Source organism: Canis lupus, chromosome 14 (genome assembly GCF_011100685.1).
Source record: "Canis lupus familiaris isolate Mischka breed German Shepherd chromosome 14, alternate assembly UU_Cfam_GSD_1.0, whole genome shotgun sequence".
NCBI lineage: Eukaryota > Metazoa > Chordata > Mammalia > Carnivora > Canidae > Canis > Canis lupus.
In genome coordinates, this window is record NC_049235.1 from 49940721 (window position 1) to 49963102 (window position 22382).

General features: G+C 34.3%; 1 long non-coding RNA gene across 1 annotated transcript in view; it reads left to right on the top strand.

Annotated features, from left to right (window-relative positions):
- LOC111098832 overlaps nucleotides 1–20542 on the top strand; it is a 114943-nt gene extending 94401 nt beyond the window's left edge. Inside the window, exon 4 of the long non-coding RNA XR_005369727.1 lies at nucleotides 20096–20542. This is a non-coding gene — a long non-coding RNA (uncharacterized LOC111098832). The remainder of the gene's footprint in view (nucleotides 1–20095) is intronic.
- The last annotated feature ends 1840 nt before the right edge of the window (nucleotides 20543–22382 follow it).

Here is a 22382-nt window from a genome sequence, read left to right on the forward strand (position 1 = left end):
AAGGCATTTCAGTTTCTTGGTTTTCAGGATGTTCTTTCTGGAATTATCAAAGATAAGCCTATATAGTAGTATAAAAATTAACATTCATTCAACCTATGCAATGCAGACTAAAATGGAATCTATTTGTCATGCTAACATGGAAATTTTAGCTTTTTGTCAACAGCTATAAGGTGAAATGTATTGTGAAAAATAATTTTAAGATATTAGATGTAAAATGTCTCAGTTTTTACTAAAATTTCATATAGATTTATTTCTATTTTCATGACTGCAAGGTCATTCTTTTCTAAGACAAATTTTATAAAAATTATTTTAAAATAAATATTCAGTTAGATAATAAGTAAAGATTTTGCATGGATTTTTTTTCTTACTCTTAGTATAAATCAAATATTTCTGGAGATCTTATAATTTGAGAGCTAGAACGTTCTTTGAATATTATAGGAAAATATATTTGGTGTATAAATGGCAAAATTGAGACCCCGTGAAGTTAAGTGATTTATGTAAAATGATGCAAATAGGGCAGCCCGGGTGGCTCAGAGATTTAGCTCCGCCTTCAGCCCAGGAGATGATCCTGGAGTCACAGGATCAAGTCCCATGTCGGGCTCCCTGCATGGAACCTGGTTCTCCCTCTACCTGTCTCTCACTCTCTCTCTCTCTCTCTCTCTGTCATGAATAAATTAATAAAATATTTTTAAAAAAATTTAAAAATGATGCAAAAAATTAGTGGTGAAATTAGGATTAGAATTCAGACCTCCTCAGTCAAGTACCTCCTATAGAATTTTCCAACTTTTTGTAGAAAAGAAATTAATTACTTCACATTATATTTTGTTTTGTATAATTTCAAGTGGATTCCCAAAGCTTGCTATGTAAAATTTAAGGCAATATTTTTAAATATTTTTTTCTTTAGGAAAAGTTACTATCCTTCACCATTCTTGAGATCAAAGTAATTGGCTAAGAGTAACACATATAGATAAATAAGCCTGGATTCAAATCCTAGCCAGATTGGTAACTAATTTTGGACAAATCACTTAACCACTCTGAGCTTAAATTTCTTGATTCATACAATGAAAATGAAAATTGTGCCTTTCTCCATGCTTGTGGCAAGAATTAAGTAAAATACATCATAAGTGTTTGTATATATAATAGTAATAGCAATTCTTTATGTGATTGTGATAGGTTTCATCTGGCCTGTTTTAGGTATTAAAATGATTTTATATTACTTTTCAAACCACAAATTCTGTTTTGTAAAGGCAGGAGGGGGAATGGAAATACAAATTGCAGCAGGAGAAATTAAGTTTGGCCCTCCTCTTCCATCAGCCTTGAGTAGATATTGTTCACTGTTTTATTTCTGTGTAGCACTGAATCAAGAGGTGACACCACATTCTCCCATCTCTTCCCTGCTATTTGCAGACCATATCTTCCTCACACTTGCACAGCTATGGCATTCTTTGCCTTTTTCACATCTATTATCAGAGGAGCTCATCATCACTCCCCAACCTTCACTGAACATTTGGACACCTGTTTCCTAGTCCATCTTTCCACTGTAGTTGGTGCCAAGTGTGGATGCTATTTAAAGTTCCAAGTGCCTAGCCTATGTAGTCTCCCATTGTAAATTATTCAGAGAACACTATATGCCATAGAAGTTTTCCCAAAGGAAAGAAAACAAAAATAAGATGTTCAATTGAAGGCATAAATATTCTAACTTTGAATAGATAAATAATATATAGATAAAAATATTCAAATAATAATAGTATATACTTTAATACATGATTTATTAATGTGACTGAAATTTCTAAATTAATCATACTATTGCCAAACTAATCATTTGATATGGACATAATCAGACTAAAAGTGAGCAAGGTTTGGTTTATATATGCAAAATTATGATGATAGGAAAAGAAGATGGAATACAGTGAATTATCTGGTAAATTGTGTCCACCATTAGGTAAATGGTGTCTCCAATCTAACTTCATGGCTGAATTAAACTCCTTAATAATTATTTCATTATAAAGTAATTTTTATAGGTATGATTTTAATTAGACAAACAACTGGGAAAACAAAACATTCAAAAATATATCTAGGGATCCCTGGGTGGCGCAGCGGTTTGGCGCCTGCCTTTGGCCCAGGGCGCGATCCTGGAGACCCGGGATCGAATCCCACGTCGGGCTCCCGGTGCATGGAGCCCGCTTCTCCCTCCTCCTGTGTCTCTGCCTCTCTCTCTCTCTCTGTGACTATCATAAATAAAAAAAAAAAAAAAAAAAAAAATATATATCTAAAAATACCTTTTGTTTAAAAAAAGAGGTAGTGAATATTATTATATACATTTGTGGCCTCTACTGTTCTATCCCTGTTTGTTTTGCTGCCTGCTGAAGTAAGCACTCAGAAGCATCAGTGATAACTACTCTTGTATCCACATTAGATCCTGTGTTATAATGCCTCATATAAGCGACTAAAACCTTCAGATAAATACAAGATTAAAAATCATAGGCCTCTAATATATAGCTAGTTAGAATCATCTTGCCTCAGTTAAGAGTTCTCAAGTTGAATGGAAATCATAGCAGCTGTTGTAGGATACAGCTATACTTAATCATCTGGCCTAAGAGTGGTGTGAGCAGCTCTGCCACATTTGGGTCCCAGCCATTGATCCATAATGGCTGTGAGTCCTTTCTATGGCTCCACCTGGGCTGGGAAGCAAATACACAGCCCTGCCCAACTGCTGAATATGGCACCCATCCCAGCTGGCTAGAAAGCCTGACCAGAGCATGTGGGCAGCCAGAGAGCCCATCATATAGAGGCACGTGAGCAAGTTATTAGGCCAACTATTCTATCCCACTGTTCCCAGATGGTGGCATAGCCCTTGATCTCAGAGCATGAGCAATGACCTAACCCAAAAAGAGACACTGATAGCAAGCCCCGCCTGCCCAAGGATGCTACCAGCTGACCCATTCAGATCTCAAAGCTGAGCTGGAGTCTGGAGGACAAGGCTACTTATTCAGATGTGCAAATACTAATGCAAGGAATCAAGGATCACAAATAAACAAATAGACATGAAACCAACAAAGGAAACTAACAAAGCTCTTTTGGTAACCAAAAGAGATCAGGGGTAGCTATATTATATTAGACAAAATAGACTTTAAGAGAAAAATGGTCAAAAGGGTCAGAGATGGTCATTCTGTAATGATAAAGGAGTCAATCCATCAAGAAGATACAATAATTGTAAGTATTTATGTACCCAGCCAGCATCAGAGTACCTAATATATAAAGCAAACACTAATAGTGCTAAAAGGAGAAATAAACAGCAGTAATAGTTGGAGACTTTAACACTCTACTCTCAACTATGGATAGATCATTTAGACAGAGAATCGATAAGAAACAACACTATAGACCAAACAGATATATACAAAACATTTCATCCAACAGTAGAAAAATACATATTATTCTTAAGTGCATGTGGGACATATTCTATGATCCATCATATGTTAGAGCACAAAATAAGCCTGAGCAAATTCAAGAAGTTAGATATTGGGGCACCTGGGTGACTCAGTGGTTGAGTGTCTCCCTTTGGCTCAAGTCATGATCCTAGAGTCCTGGGATCGAGTCCCGCATCAGGCTCCCTGCAGGGAGCCTGCTTCTCCCTCTGCCTATGTCTCTGCCTCTCTCTTTGTCTCTTATGAATGAATAAATAAAATCTTAAAAAAAGAAGTTAGAAATTATATCAAGTATTTTTACAACCACAGTGGTGGGAAACTAGAAATTAATAACTGGAATAAACCTGGAAAATTTACAAATATGTGGAGATAAAGCAACACACTCTGCAACAAACAAAGGGACAAAGAAGAAATCAAAAGGGGAAAAAATATCTTGAAACAAACTAAAATGGAAATACAACATACCAAAACCTACATAATATAGCAAAGGCAGTTCCAAGAGGAAAGTTTCTAGCAATAAGTATATACATTAAGAAACAAAAACAATCTCAAGTGTATAACCTAACCTATACTTAACAGAATTAGAAAAAGAATGTACTAAACCCAAGTTAGCAGAAGGAAGGAAATAATAAAGATTACAGCATAAATAAATAGAGAATAGGAAAACAATAGAAAAGATTTAAGAAACTAAGTTAGATCTTGGGAGATCTAACTGATAACATAAAATTGACAAACCTAAGCAAGACTAACCAAGAAAAAAGATTACCCAAATTGTAAATGATTACCACACAAATACAAAGACTTAGAAGAGATTACTATGAACAACTATATGCCAACAATTTAATAACCTAGAAGAAATGGGCAAATTTCTAGAAACATTTAATCTACCAAGACTGTGTCATAAAAAAATAGAAAATTTGAATAGACTAATAATGATTTAAGGAGATTGAATCAATAATCAAGAACCTCTCAGTAGAGAAAAGTCTAGGACTGGATGGTTACAGTGGTGAATTTTACCAGCCATTTAAAGAAGAGTTAAAGACAATCCTTTTCAAACTCTTCCCAAAAAAATTGAAGAGGAGGAAACATTCCAAAACTCATTTTAGAACAACATTACCCTGATATCAAAGTCAGATAAAGACAAAACAAGAAAAAGGAATTCCAGGCAAATGTTCTCAGTGAATATAGATGCAAAAACTCTCAATAAAATAATAGCAAACCAACATCCTAGGAAAAAGCAGGGGAAAAAACTCATTTACATTGGTCTTGGCAATTATTTTTTGGGGAATGACACCTAAACACAAGCAACAAATGCAAAAATAAACAAGTGAGAGTACAGCAAACTAGAAACTTATACACAGTAAAAGAAATGATCAGCAAAATGAAAAGCAACCTGTGGGATGGGAGAAAATATTTGCAAACCACCTATTTGATAAGAGGTAATAATATCTGGGTCACCTGGGTGGCTCAGTCAGTTAGGCATCTGCCCTTGGCTCAGGTCATGACCTTTCCTGGGATGGAGCCCCACGTGGGGCTCACTGCTTAGCAGGGAATCTGCTTCTCTCTCTCCCTCTGCCTCCTCCACTCTATTCATGCTCATGCTTGCTCTCAAAACAAGAAAAAAAAAGAGGTAAGAATATCCAAAATATTTAAGAGTTAAAGAACTCATACAACTCAGTAACACCAGCAAAAGTAACCGAATAAAAGAATGGGAAGAGGACCTGAATAGACATGTTGCAAAGAAGATGGTCAAATGGCCATCAGGTACATGAAAAGGTGCTCAGTGTTAATAATCATCACGGAAATACAAATCAAAACCACAAGATATCACCTCACACCTGTTAGGATGGCTGTTATCAGAAAGACAAGAAGTAAGTGTTGGTAAGAAGTGGAGAACCCTTGTGCACTGTTGGTAAGAATGTAAACTAATGCGTCCATTATGGAAAACAGAATAGACGTTCTTCAAATATTTGAAATACAACTATCATATGATCCAGAGATTCCACTGGCATATATACAGACAAAATCACTGTTTCAAAGAAATATCTTTACCTTCATGTTCATTGTAGCATTATTTATAATACCCAAGACATGGAAACAACTTAAATGTATGCAAATGAATAAAGAAAATATGACATTTATTTCTATACATATATGTGTATATATGCACATATACATACATTATACATACATAATATATATTATATAGAGGTGTATATATATGTAATATTTATATATAGTGGAATATATTATTCAGCCATAAAAAAGAAGGAAATCCTGCCATTTGTGACAACATGGATGAACCTTGAGGTATTATGCTAAGTGAAATAAGTTAGGCAAAGAGAAATACTGTGTGATTTTACTTATATATGGAATCTTAAAACACTTGTCTCAGAGATGGAGCAGATTGGGAGTTGTCAGAGATGGGGAGTTGAGGGTTGGGGAAATGGGTGAAAGTGATAAAAAAGTACAAACCTCAGTTATAAGGTAAATTAGGTTCTGGGGGATGTAATGTACAGTATGGTGACATAGTAAACAATATACTATATTATATATTTGAAAATTGCTTAGAGCTAAGATTAGATCTTAAAAGTTCTTATCACAAGAAAAAATGTTTTTAACTATGGGTGGTCATCATAAACTATTGAGGGAACTATTTCCCAACAATATATACCTAATCAAGTCATTGTGTCATACACCTTAAACTTGTACAATGTTATATATCAATTTTATCTTAGTAAAGCCAGGAGGGACAGAAAGAGAAAGGGCATTGGGTAGAGGGTGTCCAACCTAAGTTAGATGAATTAGGGAGGGAAGGCCTTTAAGGTAATTATATTTGAGATATGACCAGAATACCAAAAAGGAGGTACTCTAAAGTTTGGAAAAGAGTATTCCAGGAATAGGGAAAAATAAGTTCCAAAGCCCCAATTTTGAGGAAATTAAATAATAAAGTTTAATAACAAGTCTCTTATGAGGCAGAATTATGAATGAGAACAAAGGACAAATCCATTATAGACAAATGGATCTGGGATGAATTCCCATTACCTGAAATATGATGTTGAACAAATTAGCTAAACTCTCTGCACCTCAGTTTCTTCATTAGCAAGATGCAGATAATAACTGCCTAGTAAAGCTTTTTCAATTACTAAATGAAGTTATATATGCGAAGATTCTTTGCATGTAACTCTTTATTCCATACTCTATTGAAATTACTTAACCAGATGTTGACATATTATCCCTTTAATTCATGAGATGCTGTTCCAAAATAACATTGAGAGAGAGGGAGAGAGGGAAATTGATGTGTTTCCTTATGAAGAGGAATTAGACTATTTCATGTATCTAGTAGGAGAAAATAAAATTTTGCCTTCCAAAAGAAAAGTCTGGATCTCTCTTATTATTTTTCTAATAGGTTATTAATGAATATGTAGAGAATGGTAATATGAAAGAAACATTACATATGAGATTATCTGTTACTACTGCAATCTGTTTCTTTATATGTTAGACAGCTGAGGTTCTCGTTTGCTTCAGTCAAATTTTGAGGAAAATTTTTAGATTTGGGAGACTCATTTAATCAACTAGTGAATATCTAAATATAGGAATGGTCAGAACCCCAACATCGTATAGGGAATGAGAAAAGCACAAGAGGGTTTGAAAGAGAGGGAAATACCTAGACTGAGGATGCTAGAGAATACACATGGAGAAATGTATGGCCTTCATAAATATATTTTAACTGGGGTCAGGAAATACAGTGGTAATCAAATGCTAATTTGATTTATACCAAACAGACGTAAATACAGTGGAGTGTGTGCATGTATGTTGGAAAAGGGGGTTTAGTTCTCCAAAACTGCTTCTGGTTAAAACAAGCGTTCTCATGATTAAAATAAAATTTCCAACAGGGAAAAAATTCAATATGTTGCATAAAGGAAATGATATTTTTTTCAAGAGAAGATGAATTTTAAGTATAATATAAAAACAATAATTTAGGGATCCCTGGGTGGCGCAGCGGTTTGGCGCCTGCCTTTGGCCCAGGGCGCGATCCTGGAGACCCGGGATCGAATCCCACGTCGGGCTCCCGGTGCATGGAGCCTGCTTCTCCCTCTGCCTATGTCTCTGCCTCTCTCTCTCTCTCTCTTTCTGTGACTATCATAAATAAAATAAAATAAATTAAAAAAAAAAACAAAAAAAAAACAATAATTTAAGAGATTCTGGGGTGCCTGAGTGGCTCCGTAGGTTAAAGCGCTTGCCTTCCCCATTTTCATAATCTCAGGATCCTGGGATGGAGCCCTCTGGTGGGCTCCCAGCTCACTGGGGAGTCTGCTTCTCCTTCTGTCCCTCCCCCCACTCGCACACTCACATGCACACTCTCTCTCAAATAAATAAATAAAATCTTAAAAAAAAAAAGGATTCTAATTGATTTACAAAATGCTTAAGTGACTTGTTAGGTACATTGTTCAGTTAATTTTCTCCAGTGTAACTTTTTTAGATGAGTGCTAATATATGTACATGTCAGTTATTTATTTTAACAGATCAACATTTTCCTGTCATATTGATTTCTATTTCACTTCTTCCTAGGGTTGTTACAGTTAATTGGTAGGTAGTATGAGTTGTCAAACAGGGAATTTTATCATGCTAATAGACTGAAGTGGTGGATAGTGGTTTAGTAATCACAGAACACTGATTTTGTGTGGTCTTGTTTTAGAGAAAAAGAAGTGCTATAACTTATTTTAAAGATGCAATCAAGCCAGAGAAAACATAAATGAGATATAACAGATACAGTGAGTGTATATGGATAGAAAGGTTGAGAAAGAGGCAATAAGAAATAAATGTGGAAAGAAAGCTTTCAGATATTACTCACCTGAATTTCACATTTATTGATTAATAGCATGTCAATACAAGAGATGCTTGAAGAATATCTCAGCCCCATTTGTTGCAATTCAAACTTCAATCTCCTCAATGTTCTCCATTTGACTTCAAAATAGAAAAATAAAAATTCTCCTCTCTCAAGGCTTTCTATCACAACCATAAATTTAGCTCTGGGACTCTCAACTTCCATAGCTTTCTTTAATTTTTTTCTAATATTATCATATGATAATTGTAATGAAAATAACCAAGTCTCTGCTTGTCACATCAGCTTTCAATAATTGTGACAGCAAATTACTTTGGAAAGAGAAATTATTAAACTGATAAAGTGGTCATTTCAGCGGAAAAATTGTTCCAATACTTTTTCTTTACACAGAAGTGTTATTAAAAATGGGAAAACAAATTAACTGACCATGACAATATAATGAAAATGAATTGACCTAAGCATATATACTTTGTGTGCTTATATTCGTATTGCCCTGAGTCTGCTGCATGAGATTTTTCAATAAATACCATCTTGTCAGCCAGGGCCAAAAATTTGAAGATGTGTGATCCTATTAAAATGTTTTAGTGATTTTACCCCCTTCTTATTTTTATGATATATATCTAATAATATATAGATCATAAAGAATGGAGTAGAAAAAAACAAATGTATATAGAAAATCTATAATGGATTTAAATGAGGGGGCATGTGTAGAAATAAGAATTGTTTATTCATACTAACTTCATACTAACTTCAGTAAATGTTAATCACAATGAATACATCTCGCTTTATTTACTTAAACATTGTTCAATTCCCCCCAAATACAGTCCATATATGGGCTTTAATTTTGCTGCACGACTGTGTTCTCAGTATATACAGTACTTTCAAGAAATAATCTATTGGATAAATGCATACATGTTCTAACTCTATAGAAAAAAATGGCAAAAACTAGCCTCTTGGCTTTGGGGGTACATATCTGAACATTGATTGGAATGTGCATTAAGAAGCATACAGTTTTATCTGTCTTGGGAATCTGTTTGTTTCTGAAATCAGAAAGCCAAACTTTGCCAGTTGGGAGATTTGGTGAGCTAAAGTGGGTTTAATTTTTACTTACAAAAAGGCAAAATCAATAGGGAAGTGAAGCAGTCATAGGATATACCATGACTCTGTTTTGAATAGAAGGGCTCTTTTTGCCTAACATCTCCAGGTAATTGTTTAAACTTCCACATTTATTTTGTAGGAGTAGGAAAAGCTGCAGGACGTCATCACCCACCCATGTGCTCAAACCCAAAATTCTAGAGGTCTAGGTATCTTTTGTCTTCCTTATACTCTGTTAGTTTAACCTTTCTAACTTTAAAATGTGTTGAATCTACTCAGTTTTTTCATCTCCATGGCTAGTCCAGAGCACCATTACTTTTATCCTATGTAACCACAATAACCTCCTTCCTTGTTTTTGCCCTCCCTCTCAGTCTTTCCTCTGCGTAGCATCCTGGATAGTCATTTTTTAGTCAATCCAATTATGCTGTCCCTCTGTTTCGAAGACTCAGGGGTCTTCCAGTTCCACTTAGAATAAAACTCAAAGTTTGTAACGTGGCCTGTGAAACTTTATATAATCTGCACCTCTCTTAGCTTATAACTGCAAACTCTAACACACTGTGTTCTAGTGACTGGCCTTTTCTCTATTCTGTAAGAACACAAAGTGTTTTTCCCCACCCCAGGGCCTTTGTAAATGGTACACCCCATGCCCATATACTCTACTCCCAGATGTTCACATACCTGGCCACTTAGAATTCATATTCACAAACTGTGGCTCCCAGTAGAGCTGCCTGTTTTAGTAAATACAGTTTTATTAAAACACAGCTACACTGTTTGTGTATGACTGCCTTTGCACTACATCAGAGTTTAATGAGTTGGTGAACCAAGTTGGTGAGCCATAGAGATACAGACCAAATGGCCCGCAAAACCAAAAATATTTGATTTTGGGTCCTGAAGTAAAGACCTGACTGAAGAGACTCATTTTGGAGATGTTGTAAGAAAAAGAAGTAACCTTTGTATTAACAAATCACTGAGGGGTTTTATGTTACCACAACCCAATTTAGCCATACTAAATTAATACAAGGAAAATGTAGAATACATTGTAGATAAAAATGGAATGGTTTTTAGGTCAATGAAATAAGTCGTCTTTAGCCTATGTAGAGGTATTTCCTTGTTACAGCTTGGGGTGTTCAGTGTATCTTTACTAACCGTTCTCTCACATCTCTTGTGATTGAGAACAGATGGCTGCAATGATTTTCAGATGATGTTCTATGATCTGAGAAACATTGAGCAATTTTTAATCGTCTTGAAATTCTTAAGAAATAATTTGTTATTTATTGGGGAAAAAATGAACTGCAAGGTATTTTTTCTTCGAGAATGCCTTAGCATGGAAGGTACCCAGAATTAGGGCAAAGTATCAGGTGAGACCATCTGCAATTCAAGTATTCTGATTTCAACTGCCTTTTCTTTTCTATCAATACATAAAGTTCTGTGTTCTGCAAAACTATAAATTCTGAATATTAAGCAGTTAATGAATAAAGAATCAGAGAAAAAAGTGGTTAGAATGTTACAACATTCAGATAGGTGTATGTAAAGTTGAAATTGTAATTTGAGGTAAAATATTTAGTAAAAGTCATTAAAGCTTTTTTTAAAGAGTCATTAAAGCTTTTTTTAAAGAGTAAAATATACCTAGTACTCTTTAAAAACATGAGATTATTCCTTTTATATAATATGTTTTTTATTCTTTTATAAACAATAAGTGGAGTTAATTTAAAATATAAAGAAAAAGGAAAAATATATATGAATTTTACCACTCAGCAGTTGTTAATCACACTGTATTATTTGGGGCTAGTTGTTATAGTTTGTCTATATCATATCCATGGCTATATCTGTCAAAAGTTTTATAAAATTTAGATCATACATAATAGTCAGTTTCATATCCTGGATTTTTTTTGTCATTATGAATGATTTGTATTTCTTAGATATTCTTAGAAAATCTAATTTATTAATACAATAATTTCAAATAAACAGATTTATTGAAGCCATTGCCCTATTTTAGACAGTTTTTTGTTAATACATTTTATTAAAAGTGCTATTAAGAAATTCATCCCTTTTTGAAATTATGCAAATTTTACTTACATTGTAAACATTATTGAATGATTAGATAACTGATGCATATCAACAAATAGCTTTCTATATAGTCGGTACCAAATTTTTACTCTCATGTTAAATATACGTGAAGGTGATATCCTAATTTATGCTCACTAGAAATGTTACCTTTTTTGTTGTTTTTATTTTCCTAGTTTCATAGCAAAAAATCTATTCTAATGTATATTCTTTCAAATTCTTTTATTGTTATTTGGCATTCATCAAATACTTAAGTTTTCTTTGTAATAAAGTCTAATGCTGGGTTTTCTGTTCTGTCTCATTGGTTCATACTATACCAAAATAATTTATATAATGGATCCTCTCTTCTTACTTATTTGGGTTATTTCTCCAGTGATAGTAGCCAAGTGATAATGGTAGCTGAAGTTTCTTGAGTTCTTAGTATGTGTTAGCTACGCTGCTAAGCAGACCAATCTCTGTCTCTGGTGCAGTGCCGATCAGTGGCTGTGGCTGTTTGCTGAGGCTGTTATAGGATATTACCTTTCAGTCTTCTCCAAATGTCTTCTCATTATGGGAATCAGAGGATGTGACTGTCTGGAATATGATCTCCTTATGATGGAAAGCAGAAGGGTACAGTTGGCAGAAACTGGCCGTGCCCCTGTAGTCTTTGCTTTAAAGTGGAAGCTGGTCAGTTTGTCATATGGCTAACTGCAAGTCATAGAGCTAAAAACAACATCAGTGGAGCAGAGACAACACTGAGGATGTGAATATGGGCAATGATTTTAAAATTCCTCATATCATGCATGCTTGTTTCTTCTGTTACTTTGTGGTCTTTGTGAGTTCATTGCTTGATCTTAATCAATGATGTCCTTTGGATTCAAATTAAGACTTTATCTTTCAGAGGATATTCAGAAATCAGGGAGGATTTATAATAACTTATTTATTATATAGATAATAAAAGCATGGAGGAATTTAATGCAGGCATTGCTAATAATGGCTTTCTTAAGTTTCTGTAGCAGGAGAATCTTCATCTAGTGTGATGATCCAATGTTTCATATAATAATGACTTTAAAATGTAAAAGAAATCATATAACAAATGTAGTAGCATTTTACATTTAACTACTGGAGTCTGATTTACAGTAATTAAAAATGATTTTACTGTTCATCATGTATTTCTTTTCCATAGTTGTGGCTTTTAGATGCCTGATTTTATATATATATGTATATGTATATATATATATATATATATATATATAGCCAGTTACATTTCTTATTTCTTCCTTTCTCTTGTGAAACCTTAGGCTATCTGTTTATTTTGGCAACCAGTATGTATCATTTCATGTAAATCACATTTTTATGCAGCTGCTAGAAGCTATTATGAGGATTGCTAAACAGATATGCAAAATCAGTCAGTCATAGTAAAATGAGAAATCTACAAGTTATCAGTGACCGTAAAAGAGACTGAATAGTTTAGTCACTGCTAGCAGTTGTCCTTTTGCATTGAGTCTTTTACCTTGGTCATGTATTAGCTAGATGAAACTTATGTTAGGTCTTAAGGATAAGCTCTTGTTTACCAAGTGAAGAAGTTCAAGGTATTCCAATTGACGGGAAAGCACATAACATTAAAAAAAAAAAAAAATGAAGGTCTTGATATTAACTGTATGCTTTAGCAATAATGCAAAGTTTGTTGTCACTGAGGAACTTAGAAATTATAATCTGAAGGTCACGCATTTAAACCATATTCACATGATTTCTGGGTTCTAAATTCTTAGAAGGTTCAGTCTACTTTTGTAAAAGAAGTGCTACAGTTGATTCAATCAAAACAATAATTTGATTAATGTATTTCCCATTCATTTTTGTCCTGCCATATTCCCTAAGGATACAATTTTATATGTAAAAGAATATAATGGAATTGCATTTTCAGGTAGTGAGGTTTTCTAGGTGCCCATGTTCTAAAGTGTTTTCTTTCTCAGATGTTTGGAATTCCACAGAGGTGCCTCAGGCTTGAGTATATATGGAAATAAGATAAGTAGATTGATTTCAGTGTCCAAGCCTTTCTTCTAACAGGGCAGTTCTGTTTATAATCAGCTCAGGATCCACCAAAGATTTTATTTGACAAAAATGATGACGGTACTAAAAGCATATCATGTGCTATGTACTTTTTGGCACACAAGATAGAAGTGGGGACACAATTGTGGTCTGCTTTCACCCTCTGTGAACTGAGGCTGAGAGCTAAGATGAACGAAGCCAACTTTATCTGAATACTAAAATCGTGGCAGTACTTCAGCGGCATGGTCACGAGGAAGGGAGAGGCAGTGTGCTGCCTCAGTACACACTACAGTCTTTGAGCAACTCTCACATGCTCCACCAAGACAGATTCTTAAATGACTTTGTAAGTCCCTTAGGAATCTGCATTAGGTTTAGAGACTACATTAGGCAGCAGCTGCTAGCTACAGCTGAATGATTATCTATTCAAATGGAACAGATTCTAGGGAGGATGTGAAGGGAGGCCTTCCCTCACAGTGACTCTGCAAGGAAGACTCTTGAGCCATGGGAAGCCAGAAGGAGAGCTTCAAGCAATAAGATTTTATGATGCTGCTTAGCCTTTCTAAAATCCTTCTTAGTAGACAGATGAAAAAAAGATGTAGCAATGAAAAGATGCTGAAAAAAGAAAAACTAAAACATCTAGAAATAATGTAAAGATGATAAAACTTCAATTTTTTTTTTTTTGCCAGCGTGGTTTGCATTCCTACAAATTTTTGTGCTGATGAATTTTGTTATTCTGTAAACTAGATAAGGAGCAAGTGAATATGTGAGCACACCATTCATCACAATGGACCTGATCTATAGAAAATACTCAAGAGGGCATTATGTGATTTTTCTAAGGACCCTTTTTAGAAATGATTTAATTAAAATGAATGATTGCACAGCTGTTGCATACAGCAGCATTTTGAAAAGTGCCCACTGCTGCCTCATCAGCAATTAAATATAGGTAAAGGGAAATGCCACTTTCTTCTTGCTGATCATAGAGTCACAGATATCTTTTCACTTGAATAATTGTAGAGAGGTCTGTGTTCCTGTACCTGGTTCAAATACTACCATCATGACTATAGCAAACACAATTTTTGAAATATCCTAACAAAAATAGTACATATATTAAAATATCACAAATCCTTCTGTGTAATTATTCTAGTTGAAGAGAGAATTTTTCAAATCACTTCATAAAAAAAGTACTTTATAGATCAAATACTTTTGGAGATTGCTAAATTAAATAGTTAAATTGGTTTCTACTGCACAAGGCTTTTCATATTTTAGTTGTGAATTTCTGAGAGGAGAAAAGAGTAGAAAATCCCTCCTGTGATTCTATTAAATGGGTGAGTGTGTATGAAGCTATGTGTAGAATATGTAAAACATCTTGAGAAACACAAATGTTCCATAAAATGTAATTAGAGAAATAAGTGTTCTGTGGGTACTTGCTGCTTATTAGCAATACTATGCATATGGACATTCTCTAAAATGGAATTGCTTAATCAGAGAGTCTATATACCCCCTTGTCTTCTGTTATGATGACTGCAAACAAGCATATTGATCATTTCTTAAATCATATTGATCATACGATCTTCAGGTGATAAGATCAAGAAGCTACTCTGATAATCAGTTTAGTCATTTACCATTTTTCCAGAAACATGTATATAATTCCAGGGGTTTCCAGATCCCTTGAAACTTCTTAGAGTACAGAGAGGGAAAGAGATCCTAATCACAAAAATACTTTGGTGAAAAATAATCTGGGAGTTCTAGAATGAAACCCTAGATGATTTTGAAAGCTGTTCAACTCTAAAATCAAGAGTTGAACTTGGAAAACAAACAAAAAAAAGAGTCGAACTTGGGACGTTTTCTCTGTGGCCAGAAGAAATGAACAGAACAAGTGACAGGGGAAATGAGGAAGGGAATCATGATTATATATTAATGAATAAAGAGAACCCAGGGCTCTGAAAACTCAACATATAACTATTCCATTTATAAAAACCAAACATACGGAGTACCTGAATTGAAGCTCTCAATCTCACCCATGGCAGACTGGATCGCATGAGTAGCTCTGTCTTAAAGTGACCAAGTAGCAGATGCATAGTGGTCAGAATACAGACTCTGGAGTCTGACTGCATAGACCAATTCCACCACTCATCACTGTATGAACCTGAGCAAATCATGCAGTCTAGCAGTATCTTCCACCTCATCAGTAAAATGTGGATAATAATAATAATAATAAAAACTAGTCCATCAAGTTGTTGTGATGTTCCAATAAGTTAAATTACTTAACACTCTTATAACAGTATTAGGTATATATATATATATATATATATATATATAGAGAGAGAGAGAGAGAGAGAGAGAGAGAGAGAGATGAATAGACAGACATTTAGATTACTCACAGTTTGTTGTTATCATTTATTTTGTTTTGTATCAAAATAGATGGTTTTACTAAGTGGAAGAAGCCCCCTTAACATGTTCCTAGTGCCAATAAAGTCTCTCTCATGTCAATCTGTCTAACTATACCCTCAACATTAACAAGTAGGAAGATGTGTCCTCTTCATGTTAAGAAATACATTTTCTATGAAATGCTATTAAAAACAACTTTGGGAAAAGACTATAACTTTAGCAAGAAACTTCAATAGACAGTAGTTTAAATACCCTTGTATAGCTTGCCTTGAAAATATTGCCATTTATAAAATTATTTCTGTGAGGAAAGCTATTCCTATTATAAACTTTGTAACAACTTTTATACAATAACCTATGTATTAAAATGAGGACATCTCTTTCAGAATGGGAGAGTGAATAATTGGAAAAATTAATAAGTTTGCCAGAATGAGTATGATTGTGTCACTTGTATTTGTTAATTGTATATGTTTTAGGCACTTGCATATTTGATATATTTTACATTAAAAATAGTAAATTAATAATCTGTGCATCCCTCAAAAAAATAAAATAAAATGAGGACATCTTGCAAAATTTGTGCCCACAATCAGATTCACATTAAAATAGAGAATATTTTGGATTTTGAGAATGCACTTGTTCTACTGAAAAGGACAAAAGGGGAAATAGAACATATGTATGGCAAGGACTTTGATTCTAGGACTATGGCCTTTTGAGAGCGAGCAGTGTTAGGAAGTCTCCCAATAGCTGGGAAACCTCTGACTTGAGATATTTTAAACCATAATACATTCTTTTGCCCATTGTTTTTCAAATCATAATTATGTTAACTTGTAGTTTCAGTGGAAATCAGGTAGGAAGAAAAAAATTGGCTGATGGGCTATGTTGTCTGAAACTGGATGTGACTATGAAAGATATGCCAAAAATAAAGGTTTTTACTTGGGTTTCACAGTTTGAGCATTTTTCCGATAGAACTTCATGAGACATAAACAAGCAGAAAAATACATAAAATAGTTTTATTTTCAAAGAATTCTTCCTTTGGTTCATATGGCTAGCAATATTTGTTTTTTTAGAAGGGTAACAAATACTACTTTTGTAGGAATTGTACCCAAGTGCTAGCTTCACCCCAGGCTGTGTGGAGTCATGTCCTTGTGCTGTCACTTACCATTTGTGTGACCTTGGTCAAATTCCCTGACCACTCTGGTTTGTATTATCAACATAAAAGAGATAATAATGGTTTCTTAATTCACAGAGTTTCTGTGAGTGTTCATTGAGAACACACATTTTAAGACTTAGAATAAAGGCCTGGAAGATAATAATAAGTGCTGGATAAATTTTGACTATTGTAATAGTGCGATTACCAAATTGTGTATCAGCTGGAGTCCGAAGTGTTTGTTATTCTATCTTTATAGTGTTTCTTTCCTCTTTACTGATGAGTTTAGCCTTATTTTCAGTGAGGAAAGATTCCTTGTCACCATATGAAGACATATAGTAGATGTGATTCCCATAAAATGATCACTGAACTGTTAACACAGCATTTTGAACTCCGTTAGTATTGCTTTCATTTACCAAAGCCGCTGCTCCCCGGTTTGCAATCATCATTGTGCAGCTTGGTGTGGAAAAGTGTTTAGCTTCAGTAAAGCACAGATATCACTTACACACAAAACTAAGATGCCAACTGCATCTGGATACATTCCTACACATTTCTGTTAGTGAGCTGATACACGGGTATGTCGGATCATTCGTATAATCTATATCTGAAATGTGATCCACGGAGAGGCTTCCCAATTTAGAAGCCTGATGTGGCTTATCTTAGGGAACTCTGAAATCTTTAGTTTGACCAGAGAACCATTAGATTCAAACGTTGTCATATCATCAAACAATTTAACAGATAAGTACAATTCCGTATAGTAATAAGCAGAGAGGAGTGAAACCTGTCCTCAGCGTTCCTCCCTTAATGAGTGCCTAGGCCTGAGATTGAGGCCGGTAATTTATGGAGCACAGTCAGTTCTTGTAAAAGCTGGACCAAGCAGAGATTTCCTGAATGTGTCACACGCCAGTAATTGTCAAAAGGGCGTTAGCAATAGGAAATGTCTTTGTTGCCATTAACATCAATGAAAGTGTTTTATTCAAATAACAAGTTTTGGGGTCACCTGGGTTGCTCAGTTGGTTAAGCTCTGACACCTGGTTTTGGTTCAGATCATGATCTAGGTATCATGAGATAGAGCCCTGCGTCAGTCTCCATGGTCAATGTGGAGTCTGCTTGAGATTCTTTCCTCATCTATCCTTCCCCTTCCGCCCCCCCCCCCCCCACACACACACTCACTCCGCACATATTTTCTCTCTCTGTCTCTCTCTCTCTCCTCTCTCTCTCTCTCTTTCTCTCTCACTCAAATAAATGAATTTTAAAAATCTAAAAACAAAACAAATACCAAATTCTTGGGGATCTGGGTTGGGCTGGGGAATAGGTTAAAGAGGTGATGGGTATTAAGGAAGGCACGTGTTGTGATGAGCACCAGGTGTTGTATGCAGGTGTTGAATCACTATATTATAAACCTGAAACTAATACTACACTGTAAGTTAACTAGCTAGAATTTAAATTAAAAACTTTTTAAAAATACAAATACCAAATTCTTAAATAATCAGTCAGTTAACCAGCAGAGGTAACCATAGGGATCCTACCTCATCAGGAAAATGAGTGAATTAATAATAAGTGCCAATAAGTGCCATTGGAAAACTATACCATGTCCAAAGCTAAAGACTGTGTGGCATTGCTGAACTGACTATAGTAAAGTACTGGACTTGGACTAACAAGGAGTTTATTTAGGGGATGTTAGTTAGGCATGATAGTTATTCATTCCTCTCCAACTCCATGTCAGAAAGATGATAATCTCCAGGAGATTTAGAATTTTTAAGCATATGGGACTTTAAAAGACAGTCAACATGCAATGCTCTTATATTATAAATGAGGAAACTGAAATCCCCAAAGGGTAAGGAATTTGCCTAAGAAAAAGCAATTATTTAACAGAATAGAGGAGAATAGATTCCAGATATCCTATTTCCCAGACCAAGGATGAAAACTTCATTGCTTCCGACTTCCTTGCCTCTTTCGGTTTCCTCATTTATTTTTTTCTGTCCTAACGTGTAATTCAAAGCAGCTGCATTTCCTAGGAAATAAATTGGACGTCAGAGATTTTTCCTACTATCCATCTTGCATCCTAGCATTTGTTACCATTCTTGTTGCTACCATCAGACATTGAACAAGGAAGAACAACTCCCTGGGTTAGCCAGATAAGAAGGAATAAACTGAGCGGAGTACTTACTGCCCTGGGTAGAACACAGTTAACTTTTAGTAATTGTCCCCTTCTCTTTGCCTTTTGCTGGCATTGCTAGAAATGGCTCTGACTCTTTAAGCTGAAACTTTCCTGCTTTAATCATAGATAACACCTAGAAACCTTCATATATTTAAAGTTATTTATCATCATTCAGGGAAAAGATCTAAAGAGATGTTGAAGGTTTGTCTTTTTTCCTTCCAAAATATATATTCTAATCTCTTCTCAAATATTGTCTGGCTGAGCATCAGGGCCAGTTCCTAACTCTTAGCCTGAGTATCTAAGAACTGAAATGCACCCCAATCTATGACTGCTCTTCTTTGTTTTTTAAGGGATATCAGTAAAATCTTGAAAGAATTTCAAGCAAAAAGAATACTAATAAATATCTGAATACTCATCTAAATTTATCAAATTGTATCTTACCATATTTGCTTCATAGTTTTTGATGAGGTAAAACTACTACATAGAGTCTGCAGACCCTTAGAAGTTGTACTTCACCAGTCTTGTTCTTTACCTCTATACACAGAGAAAATCTGACACTGGTGTTTTATACGTTCAATGTGTGTGCATGTGTGTGTGTAATTATTTCCATGTTTAAACTTTGAAATATTGTAACATTTTGTACTGGACATTGTGATTTAATGTTAAATATTATGTTTTGCAATTCCTCACTATCAATAAATGAAACCTTAGTTCACTAGTGACTATACAGTATTTAATTATATAAACATCAATTCATTCACACTCATTTATTTTTTTATTCTGTTCATTGGTGATTAAGATTGTTTATAGTTTACTCCAACTAAAAATATTGTTTTAATAAAAGCTTTTCTGTTCGTGTCTTATAGTATACCTGCAGATACAGTCCCAGAAAGTGAGCCTTCTTGTGAGATAATTGCTTATAATTTCTACTTCTGTTTTACCAGATCCTGACAGATTGCTCTTCAAAATGATTGCAACAATTCAGATGCCCACAAGCATGTGACGAGAACTTTTTCCGCTAGACACTTTTAACAACATTTGTTATTGTCAACATTTTGTTTTTACCAATCGGATGGATGTAAAATAATGCCTTGTTTTAATTTGCATTTTATGGCTTGCTATTAACATCAACATCTGTTCACATGTTTATTAGCCATTTGGGTTTTCACTTCTGTGAAATGTTTGCTAATGTCCTTTATCTTCTTCAATTGAAATGCTTGCCTTTTTCTTATTGCATTTTAGTGGTTCTTTATATATTCTGGATACCTATTCTGTGTTTATTAAATGTGTGACAAGTATCTATTCCAAGTCTATGGTCTATATTTTCACTTTTTAAATGATATTTTGATGTCCTGAGCACTTTGTGTTTTTTGTTGGTTTTTATAGTCAAATGGATCAATATTTTCCATCATTGGTTTGTATTTGTTACTAATATTTAATAAAAATTATAATCCAATGTGTGAAAATTAGTTGATATCTTTTTTCCAACAATAAATACACTATAGTCTTTCTTATTTAGTCTTTAATTGACCCAGAATTAATTTTTGTATAATGTGAAGTAAGGTTCTAATTTCATTTTTTATGTGAATGAATTATTGTTTCTGCCTTACCTATTAAATATTTAATTACTAATATATACTATTCCCCTTATCATTTAGTGATTTTCCACATATGTGTTGCTTTATCTCTGGACTCTATTCTTATCCCTTTTTCTCATGTCTAATCCTGAAAAATACAACACTCTTAGTTATCTTACAACTTCCTCAAGTAGAATGAATCTTTATGGAGTCAGAGATCTCCATCAGTTTTGTTCATTGATTTATTGTAAGCTCTTAACATTTGGTACATGAATTGTTTTCAGTGAACATTAGTGGAATACATATCTTGAGGTGTGAGTATAATTTCCCTCACCAACTTTTTCTATGAAATATGCCGAACTATATTAGGTTCTTTGTCTTTCTATGTAAGATTTTGTTCAATAATCTAACTTCTATAGAAAATTTGGAAATCCCTTCCATTTCTGTGTTAGTGAGTATCCCCATCTACGAATGAGGACTCTGTCCATATTTGGATGTTTTTATCATGACTTGCATTAAAGGTTTATACTTTTTCTACAAAAAGATTTTCTGCATTTTTGTTCCACATATATTTCACTAATTTATTAAAATAACTGCCTTAAGAGTGCATTTTTTTAACTTTTTGTTGACTGTGTGTTGAGTCAAATTAATTTTATGTAGCAGACTTACTACATATAAGCTACTAATGCTGATTAGTGTTGAGTACTTGCTTCTCTTGAGTTTTCTATGTATATGATCATATTTTAAGTCATAAATGATATGTGTATGCATTTCTTTTCAAATATTTTTATTCCCATTTTACTATGTGAACACATGCAGTACACATGCAGTACAATGTTAAATAGACTCTAAAGGGAATGGTTATAAATTTCAACATTATGATGTAATGTTTTGCTATATACCTTTTTTTTTTTTTAAATATTTTTTTTTAATTTTTATTTATTTATGATAGTCACAGAGAGAGAGAGAGAGAGGCAGAGACATAGGCAGAGGGAGAAGCAGGCTCCATGCACCGGCAGCCCGACGTGGGATTCGATCCCGGGTCTCCAGGATCGCGCCCTGGGCCAAAGGCAGGCGCCAAACCACTGCGCCACCCAGGGATCCCCTTGCTATATACCTTTTATCTAACTTCTTGACTTAGATACTTAACAATTTTTAGATTTTATTCTTTTGCAATATAAATATTAAAGGCTATACTTTTTTCTAGGAACTACTTATATCTATACATTCTTACACGTTTTCATTATTAGTACTAACTTTTTCCTAGTTATTACATACTCTGAATTTTTTAAACTATAAGTTACTTAGAATATTGTTTTATTTCAAATAGATGGAGGGTCTTTTCATTTAACTTTGTGTAAAAGTGATAAAAAGTTACACTCACAAATGCATGGATGGGGCATGAACTACATAGGGATATGGTGTTCAAATTTATACAGCCTATGCTGACTTTGAAAAATTTTTGCACCTCCCCTATGGCAATGGGTACATGTTTTTCCCTAGTGCAACCTCTTACTAAGTGTGTCTCTCTTTACGAGTCCAGCCACTGCTATTTGAACACTTCAGTATTCAATTCTTAAAACTCGTGACTCATGTCTGTGTGAATCGTACCTGAAAGACCCATACATCCCTGATAGAGAACCCATAACCATAT